The sequence below is a fragment of the Scylla paramamosain genome, chromosome 43 (genome assembly GCF_035594125.1).
Source record: "Scylla paramamosain isolate STU-SP2022 chromosome 43, ASM3559412v1, whole genome shotgun sequence".
Classification (NCBI taxonomy): domain Eukaryota; kingdom Metazoa; phylum Arthropoda; class Malacostraca; order Decapoda; family Portunidae; genus Scylla; species Scylla paramamosain.
The window spans coordinates 11,817,384-11,824,883 of NC_087193.1; the positions used below are offsets into that span (position 1 = coordinate 11,817,384).

Sequence of the window (7,500 nt, forward strand, 5' to 3'; positions counted from 1 at the left end):
CAAACAAACACATGTACACAACGAGCGAATGAATGAATGAAGGAAGGAATGAATGAAAAAAAGAAAAGTTACCAAATTATGCAAATGTATGATGATATTAATGTACTATGTATGCGTGTATGTGTGTGTGTGTATGTATGTATGTATGTATGTATGTATGTATGTATGTATGTATGAATGAATGGGCGGGTGGATGTGCGGAATGATGATGGAGAGAAACCGACGCGGGCAGGAGAGAGAGAGAGAGAGAGAGAGAGAGAGAGAGAGAGAGAGAGAGAGAGAGAGAGAGAGAGAGAGAGAGAGAGAGAATCCCAAGTCACGATAGTAGTAGTAGTAGTAGCTGTAGTAGTAGTAGTAGTAGTAGTAGTAGTAGTAGTAGTAGTAGTAGTAGTAGTAGTAGTAGTAGTAGTAGTAGTAGTAGTTTTGTTGTTGTTGTAACTAAGGATAATCTGTTCTTTTTTTTGGGGGGATGAAAACTTTAATGATAATAATAATAATAATAATAATAATAAGAAGAAGAAGAAGAAGAAGAAGAAGAAGAAGAAGAAGAAGAAGAGGAAGAAAATAAATAAATGAGAAAATACAAGTTAAATATTTTCTTACTTTTTCTTATTCACCTTATTTACCTCTCTCTCTCTCTCTCTCTCTCTCTCTCTCTCTCTCTCTCTCTCTCTCTCTCTCTCTCTCTCTCTCTCTCTCTCTCAGTACAATCTCGTTTCAACATAACACACACACACACACACACACACACACACACACACACACACACACGCATGCAGTTTCCCCTCACGGAAGGCAGAGTCATCCATGAAACACAGGCAGTCACACACAACAAGACGTGCACAGATTTCCCAACGTTATTTAGTCACACCAGGAATCTGATAAGCCTTGGGTTCATGTCCTCTACACTCACCTGAATCCTGCACCAGAATATAAACGCTACAGATAATAACAGTAAATAATAGAAATATATATATATGTGTGTGTGTTTCAATGGTTAGAAGAGACTGACCTGTAAACAAAACTCATTATCAGTAGAAACGTAGGGCATTTAATATATCAGTAATTATTTTTATCTTTTTTTTTCATTCTCCATTTCTTTCTTTATTTCGTTATTTCTCTCCTCCGCTGTTCCTTTATCGCCCTTTTTCCTCCTCGTCTTCCCTTTCCCTTTCTTTCTCTTCTCTCGTTACTTTTGTTTCTCTCATTTTACTTCCTCAGGCATTTTCTCTCTGCGCTCCTCCTCGTCTCCTCTTCCCTGCCGAACATTCCTTTCTGTCCTCTCTTGAAGCGGGGGATACATTTCGTGTCTTCTGTGTTTGTACTTAGAATTGTATACCCTCCCCCCTCCCTCCCCCCTCCCTCCTCCTCCGCCCCCAAAGAAAAATGCGAAGGAAACAGTTTCGTGTCTTCTGAAAATCTGCTCGGATGTATTTAGAGTTTCCGGTAAGGGATTGTTCTTAAGGGAATTGTGTTTGTGTCCTATGTACTGTAGTTAAATGTACCTAATTAGTGTACATACCTACTCTGAAAAGTATGTATTTGAAAGAGAGTAGTTTGTATCGTCTATATTTGTAATTACCCTTTAAAAAGAATATATTATTAGCCCTTCTTTTTATTATTATTATTATTATTATTATTATTATTATTATTATTATTATTATTATTATTATTACTTATTGATTTTTATTTTTATTTATTTTATTTTTTTATTTTTTATTTTTATTTTTTTTATTTTCTTTGTACTAGGTGGATTAATATTTATGTATGTACACTCATATTAAAGTTTAGAATTACATTTTCCTCTTCATTTCACAAAGATACTTATGTTTTAAGATTATATACTTTTTTTTATCTATTTTGAATTATTTTGCGTTTTACTTTTAATACTTCTTTGCTGTATTGTTTTGTTTGTTGTTGTTGTTGTTGTTATTGTGAGTGTTGTCCCCTCCGCGGTGTTTTCTATGCGTGACACTTGAGTAAACACGTGGCAAGTCAACTTTTAAGGAAACTCAGGTAGGCTAATTACCTGTAACTCTTTTCCACACTACTACGTTACTTTGATATGTGTGGTGTCCCGCCAAGTCACTTTACATCTACTTCAAAAAGAAATTCACACTGTTAAATACTAATAAGTGGGTAAATGAGTAAAATAAGTAAGTTATTAAGTGGCCAGTTGACTTTTGCAGTGTTTATTTTTATTATCGTCTACAATTTCTTTCATGTTTACAGAATAATTTTCAGTTATCTAATTTTGAACGTTTAAAAACTAACAACACCTGATTATTTCATTTCATAAGTAAAGAAAATTGTGAGCAACCAAGACTTTCAGCTGTAGTAGTTAGTAAAATATCAACTTCACATAATACCAGTAAACTTTTAACTTTTCTTGCTATTAAAATACGTCCCCTTTTTTTATTCCTACGCTAACTTGCACATTTTCTTCCACATCATTCTTAGTTACGGAAATCCTCACGACCACCAACAACACAACTAATTAACACGCAGGTAGAAGAATAACTCACCTGTATTGTACCTTCGTGGTGGTGGTGGTGGTGGTAGGTGATCCTTGCCCCTCCTTTACGTTCCCTCGTGATCCTCAAGCCACAACACCAAACACTTCAGCGAAAACAGCAAAAATAATCGAATTTACTCACAATATCCTTTTAATCCTTGCACTAAATCCTCCCTGCGCACTCTATTCAATCCTCCAGAGGCTATGAGGGCGTTGGTATAAGGGAGTGTAAGGTTATCAAAGGAACAGAGTCAGTTGGTATTCCCGCCTTATCTCACCGCAAGAGGGACGCGCGCACATCCACCCTCCAGCACTACTCGATGCATACTGGGGATGGGAGGAAGTTCAGCGCGTTTTCCGTTTATTTTGCGTCGTCTCAAGTCAAGTGATTCTTTGTAATTCTTCATTCATTCATTGTTTTTTTTTTCCTTCCTCTTTCTCATGTCTTGAATGTTGTGTTTCTTATCATGTTGTTTTTGTCATATATTTTTTTCTTCTTCTATTTTTCATCAAGTATTTTGCTTTCCTTCTTATGTCTCATCTCTTCCTTCTCTCCTTTTTCTCCTTCATCTCCCGTCTTTTAATTAGTTTTTTTTTTCTTTTTTTTACCTTTACTTCTTATGGTCACTCCTTTTCTTTTCCTTTCTCTTATTTCTTCCTTTTTATTTCTCTCTTCGTAATCCTTCTCTCCTTTTCATCTCTATTTTCTGTCTCTTCTTCCATCCCTCCTTCCTTCGTTCATTCATAACGTTCTGTTTGTTTGACTCTTTCTTTCCTTCCTTTCTTCCATTTTCCTTTTCTCTATCCTCTCTTCTCTCTTTTCCTCCTCTTTTCTTTCACTTTCTTCATCCTTTCTCGCATCCTTCCCTCCTTCCTTTCTTCTCTCCCTTTATCTTTGTCCCCTTTTCTTTTTTTCTATCCTTTCCCCTTCCCTTTCCTTTTCTTCTTTTCTTCCTTCTATCCTCTCGTCTCCTTTCCCCTTTATTTCTTTCTTCTTTCCTTCCTTCCTCCCTTCTTCCTTTCTTACTTACCTTATGTATCCCTTCGTTCATTTTCATCCTCAGACACACTCGTAAATCTGTCTTCTCAAGGTTTCACTTTTCTTTTTCTTCCTTCTCTGTCATATTATTCTTATTCATGAAAGAAAACGGGGAGGAGGGAATGGGAATCTGCGCATTTTTTTTTTTTTTTTTTTTTTTTCTCTCTCTTTTCTGTGACTTGCGTGACCAGGTTTACCGTTTTCTCTTTATGCATTTTCCTTGCGTTTTTTAGTGTGGTGGCAAATTTTCGGATTTCTGGATCCATTACGTGAGAAAAATGTGATTTGAAATATACCTCGTTTTTTGTTTTCTACTTTTTTTCTCTCTCTTTTCTTTATCTCTTTTTTTAATGTGTTTTGTTGCTATTGTTATTTACTTTGTTTTCTCTTTGTTGTTGTTATTGATTCTTTCTTCTTGTTCTTGTTCGTCTTACCGCTACGTACCCTCTCTCTCTCTCTCTCTCTCTCTCTCTCTCTCTCTCTCTCTCTCTACATTTATCTGTCATGCTTCGAGGATTTAATTGCACAACACACATCAATTCTTTATCATTTTTCTTTTTTTCTCTTTTTCCACATAGTGTCACGCATCCTTTCCTCTCACCAGTCTCCTCCTCCTCCTCCTCCTCCTCCTCCTTCTCTTGCTCCCCTGTCAGCCTGTTCTCCTTCCACTCAGATCCTGCCAATCAAATGCTTTCACGTGTCTCTAAAGGCTGATGTCACTTGCTTCCTATTGCTAAAAATAACCTGATGTAGAGCATGAATAGATGGCTGGATGATTGGAAGGTATTGTCGATAGATAGATAGATAGGTGGGTTGATAGGTAGGTAAAAACATAGATAAACATAGATAGACTGGGTAATTGACTGATAAATAGATAGATGGACAGATAGACTGATAGATAATTGCTTTTGCTTAATTCTCTCGTTGTGATTAGTTACAGAAATCTATGATCTATATTTTGAAGCGGTTAATTCAAAGGCCACAGAGATGATAAGAACATAAGAGCATAAGAAATAAGGGAAGCTGGAAGAACCCATTAGGTCTACACGTGGCAGCCTGATGGGGCACACAGCGGCTGCACTGGCCTCTCTACTCAATTTAGGATGCCGTAAACTTAAAGTGAAGAAAACACCTCGAGTATTTCCAAATCAATAACGATATTTGATACTTATAATGGAAGGACTTCACACATATACTCGTATATACACACAAGGAGGGCTTCTGATCTACCGCCATCACTCCCTGGCAGCTTGTATTCCCCCTGCCTGTGACTTGAGTTCCTTGAAGAGAAAGGTTTCAAGACACTTTTCCTCCAATTTTCCTTAAGCCTTGTAATGACCATTTTCTTTCGTGACTGACATCTCAGTTTGGTCCTTTTTTTTTTCAAGGTTTTTGTAGGCCTAGGACAGACCCCTTCCTACATAAAGTGATGATAATGAATAACAAATAATGAAAAGCCTAACATGTAAACTTTATCAATTAATCTGGCCTATAAAGCTTAAAAATGTGTTCTGACCTTTTAAAAGCTTAGTCTACCCTTCGAGTTCTTAGTTTAACAATCAGTGCAACATTTCCTGACCTTATTTAACGATTTCAGTGCAAGTGGTTCTGCGTTCTATAGCAGGTCACTTTAGTTGCTGTTGACCTTTTCTCCTCATGAGTGTTGTGGGTGCTCACTGTTCACAATACAATGCACGTTTTTTGGTATAAAATGTTTGGGAGATCATATGTATTCACTATCTATTGTTCCCAACAGCTGAACAAAAAGTAGTAGTAGTAGTAGTAGCGTGTGGTAGTGTTATTGTTGTTGCCATTGTATGTGTCCTACTACTGTCACAACATTGGGCTTTTGTAAGTAGAGGTTGTAGTACAGTAGAATGTCTAAAGATGAAATATTTGTGCTTCTCTCTCTCTCTCTCTCTCTCTCTCTCTCTCTCTCTCTCTCTCTCTCTCTTGGATAGTGATACCCGAATGAAAAGAAAAGAAGAATAAACACTTAAATGAAGAAAAATCGTAATTAAAATGAGCATTTCACTACCTAAGGAATTAAGTTTATAATAAAAATACAATAAACTGGTTAATACGATCACACACGCAAACTTTACTTCCATATCTTGTGGGTTTTAACTATTTTTTCCTCTTATTTCCTTATCATTTTATCTGTTCATATACTTATTCATTCATTCAAGAAATACTGCATATAATGGCAGCTATATTAGAGCCATTTCAGTAATAGTAGCCGTAGCACATAGTTGTAATGTAATATATGTATGTTCGTTTTAAGAAATTTTAGTTTACCACATTATCTCTCGTTTTCTATTTACAAAGAAAACTTTTATGACACCCCACACTTAAGTAATGATATGTTAACACAGCCACTTCCCATTGAAACATCAGTCTTGCTTCTAAGGTAAATAACAACCCGGCTAAAAATGAGTGATGTATTGTAGAAACAGCCGTCATATACACTGGGTCTCGAGGACATTTGGCAAGGAACACCGAGGACACGAGGGGGCGAGTCTGAGGTCCCAGCTCTGGCACGCTTTGATTTCTCACCAAGAACACTTTCAAAGGCCACATTAATCATTGAGCGGGTTCTCGTGGGTGTTTCCCTTCTAAATAATGCAGGATTCTTGATAACTGTTACTAAAATCAGGAAAATACCTTTGAAAATTCCAATAACGTTCACGAGAGCTTGTTAAAGTGTAAAATTCTGGTTATTCTGTCATTAAAATATCGAAAACATCCTTGAGAACGCCAGTAACCTCCAGAAAAGCTTGCCAGTAAAGAATCTTAGTTTCTCCATCTTTAGAATATAAATTGAAACATCCCTAAAGCACATCCCAATAATTTCCACTAAAGCTTTTTCAGTGTGCAGAAATCTTGTTAACCTACCACAAGACGACAGTAAACACCCTTGTAAAACCTTATTAATTTACAATGGAGCTTTTAAGGATACAGTGATTTTGTCGAACCATCATAGGGATCACGATAACACATTTCAAAACACTCCTGCAGTCTAGGATCTTTGGCAAACTATCATCAACCCCAAAAAATTAAACCGCACTGCACTGAAGCCTATTGAAGGTGGGCACGGTGAGAGGAGGAGACGGTTGAGTGTGCAGACCTGTACTCGTATGTGGATTAAGACTGCACCTTCGTTTCTTCCCAAAGCGTTTAATCGTTCTCAGCACACTTACTAAAACAAATTAAACAGCAACTGGTAACGGAAAGGCTTAAAAACTATAACAGCGCCTTGGAGAAAATTATTACACGAAAGAAAAAAAAATCGTAATGCGTAACCGTAAAATAAGCTTTCACATTTGAGCAAACAAATAATAACTGATGAATGAAAATAGTAAAAAAGGATGGATTTGCAGTCACGTGTTTCAGGGCGTTAGTATAATAGTAAGATTTCTTCATTTTAGTATTAGAAGTATTATAATAACAACAGTCATGGTGTAGGGGCAATAAATAATTAAAGTCAACTATTAATTTACACCTTCCTACGACGGTGGCCTCAATGGAACCACACATGAACAATTAAAAGACAAGACTCAACAGACTAAGACATTAAAATTACATGAACTTGTTTGTGACTTGAGTTGCACACACACACACACACACACACACACAGACCTGTCTTTTGAACACCTGCAAAGGCCACTGTCAAGGCTGAAGTACACACACACACACACACACACACACACACACACACACACACACACACACACACACACACACACACACATGACCGCCTATAAAATGACCTTGAAATCATTATTCACACAGATACACAGACAGGAATAAACAAATGTAAAATAAATGGAATCAATGAAAAATTAAAGTAAGAAAAAACATAAATTCAGACTTTTCTGTAGCTTTTTGTAGTAAGGCGTCTACAAAAAGTCACTTGGAAGCTCACACCTGTAGGAAGCTCACACCT

General features: G+C 36.7%; 2 protein-coding genes across 3 annotated transcripts in view; both read right to left on the reverse strand.

Annotated features, from left to right (window-relative positions):
• The window catches only part of LOC135093673 (protocadherin Fat 3-like), a 97,517-nt gene extending 94,280 nt beyond the window's left edge, over positions 1 to 3,237 (reverse strand). The window contains exon 1 of one of the 2 annotated variants that reach the window (XM_063993174.1): positions 2,526 to 3,237. The gene's annotated coding sequence lies outside the window, so the exon portion shown is untranslated. The remainder of the gene's footprint in view (positions 1 to 2,525) is intronic. The other variant, XM_063993173.1, reaches the window with a different exon arrangement.
• A 2,744-nt stretch (positions 3,238 to 5,981) lies between these two features.
• LOC135093674 (neuronal-specific septin-3-like) overlaps positions 5,982 to 7,500 on the reverse strand; it is a 26,251-nt gene continuing 24,732 nt past the window's right edge. Inside the window, 1 exon segment of the mRNA XM_063993176.1 lies at positions 5,982 to 7,500. This exon segment is cut by the window's right edge and continues 1,093 nt beyond it. The gene's annotated coding sequence lies outside the window, so the exon portion shown is untranslated.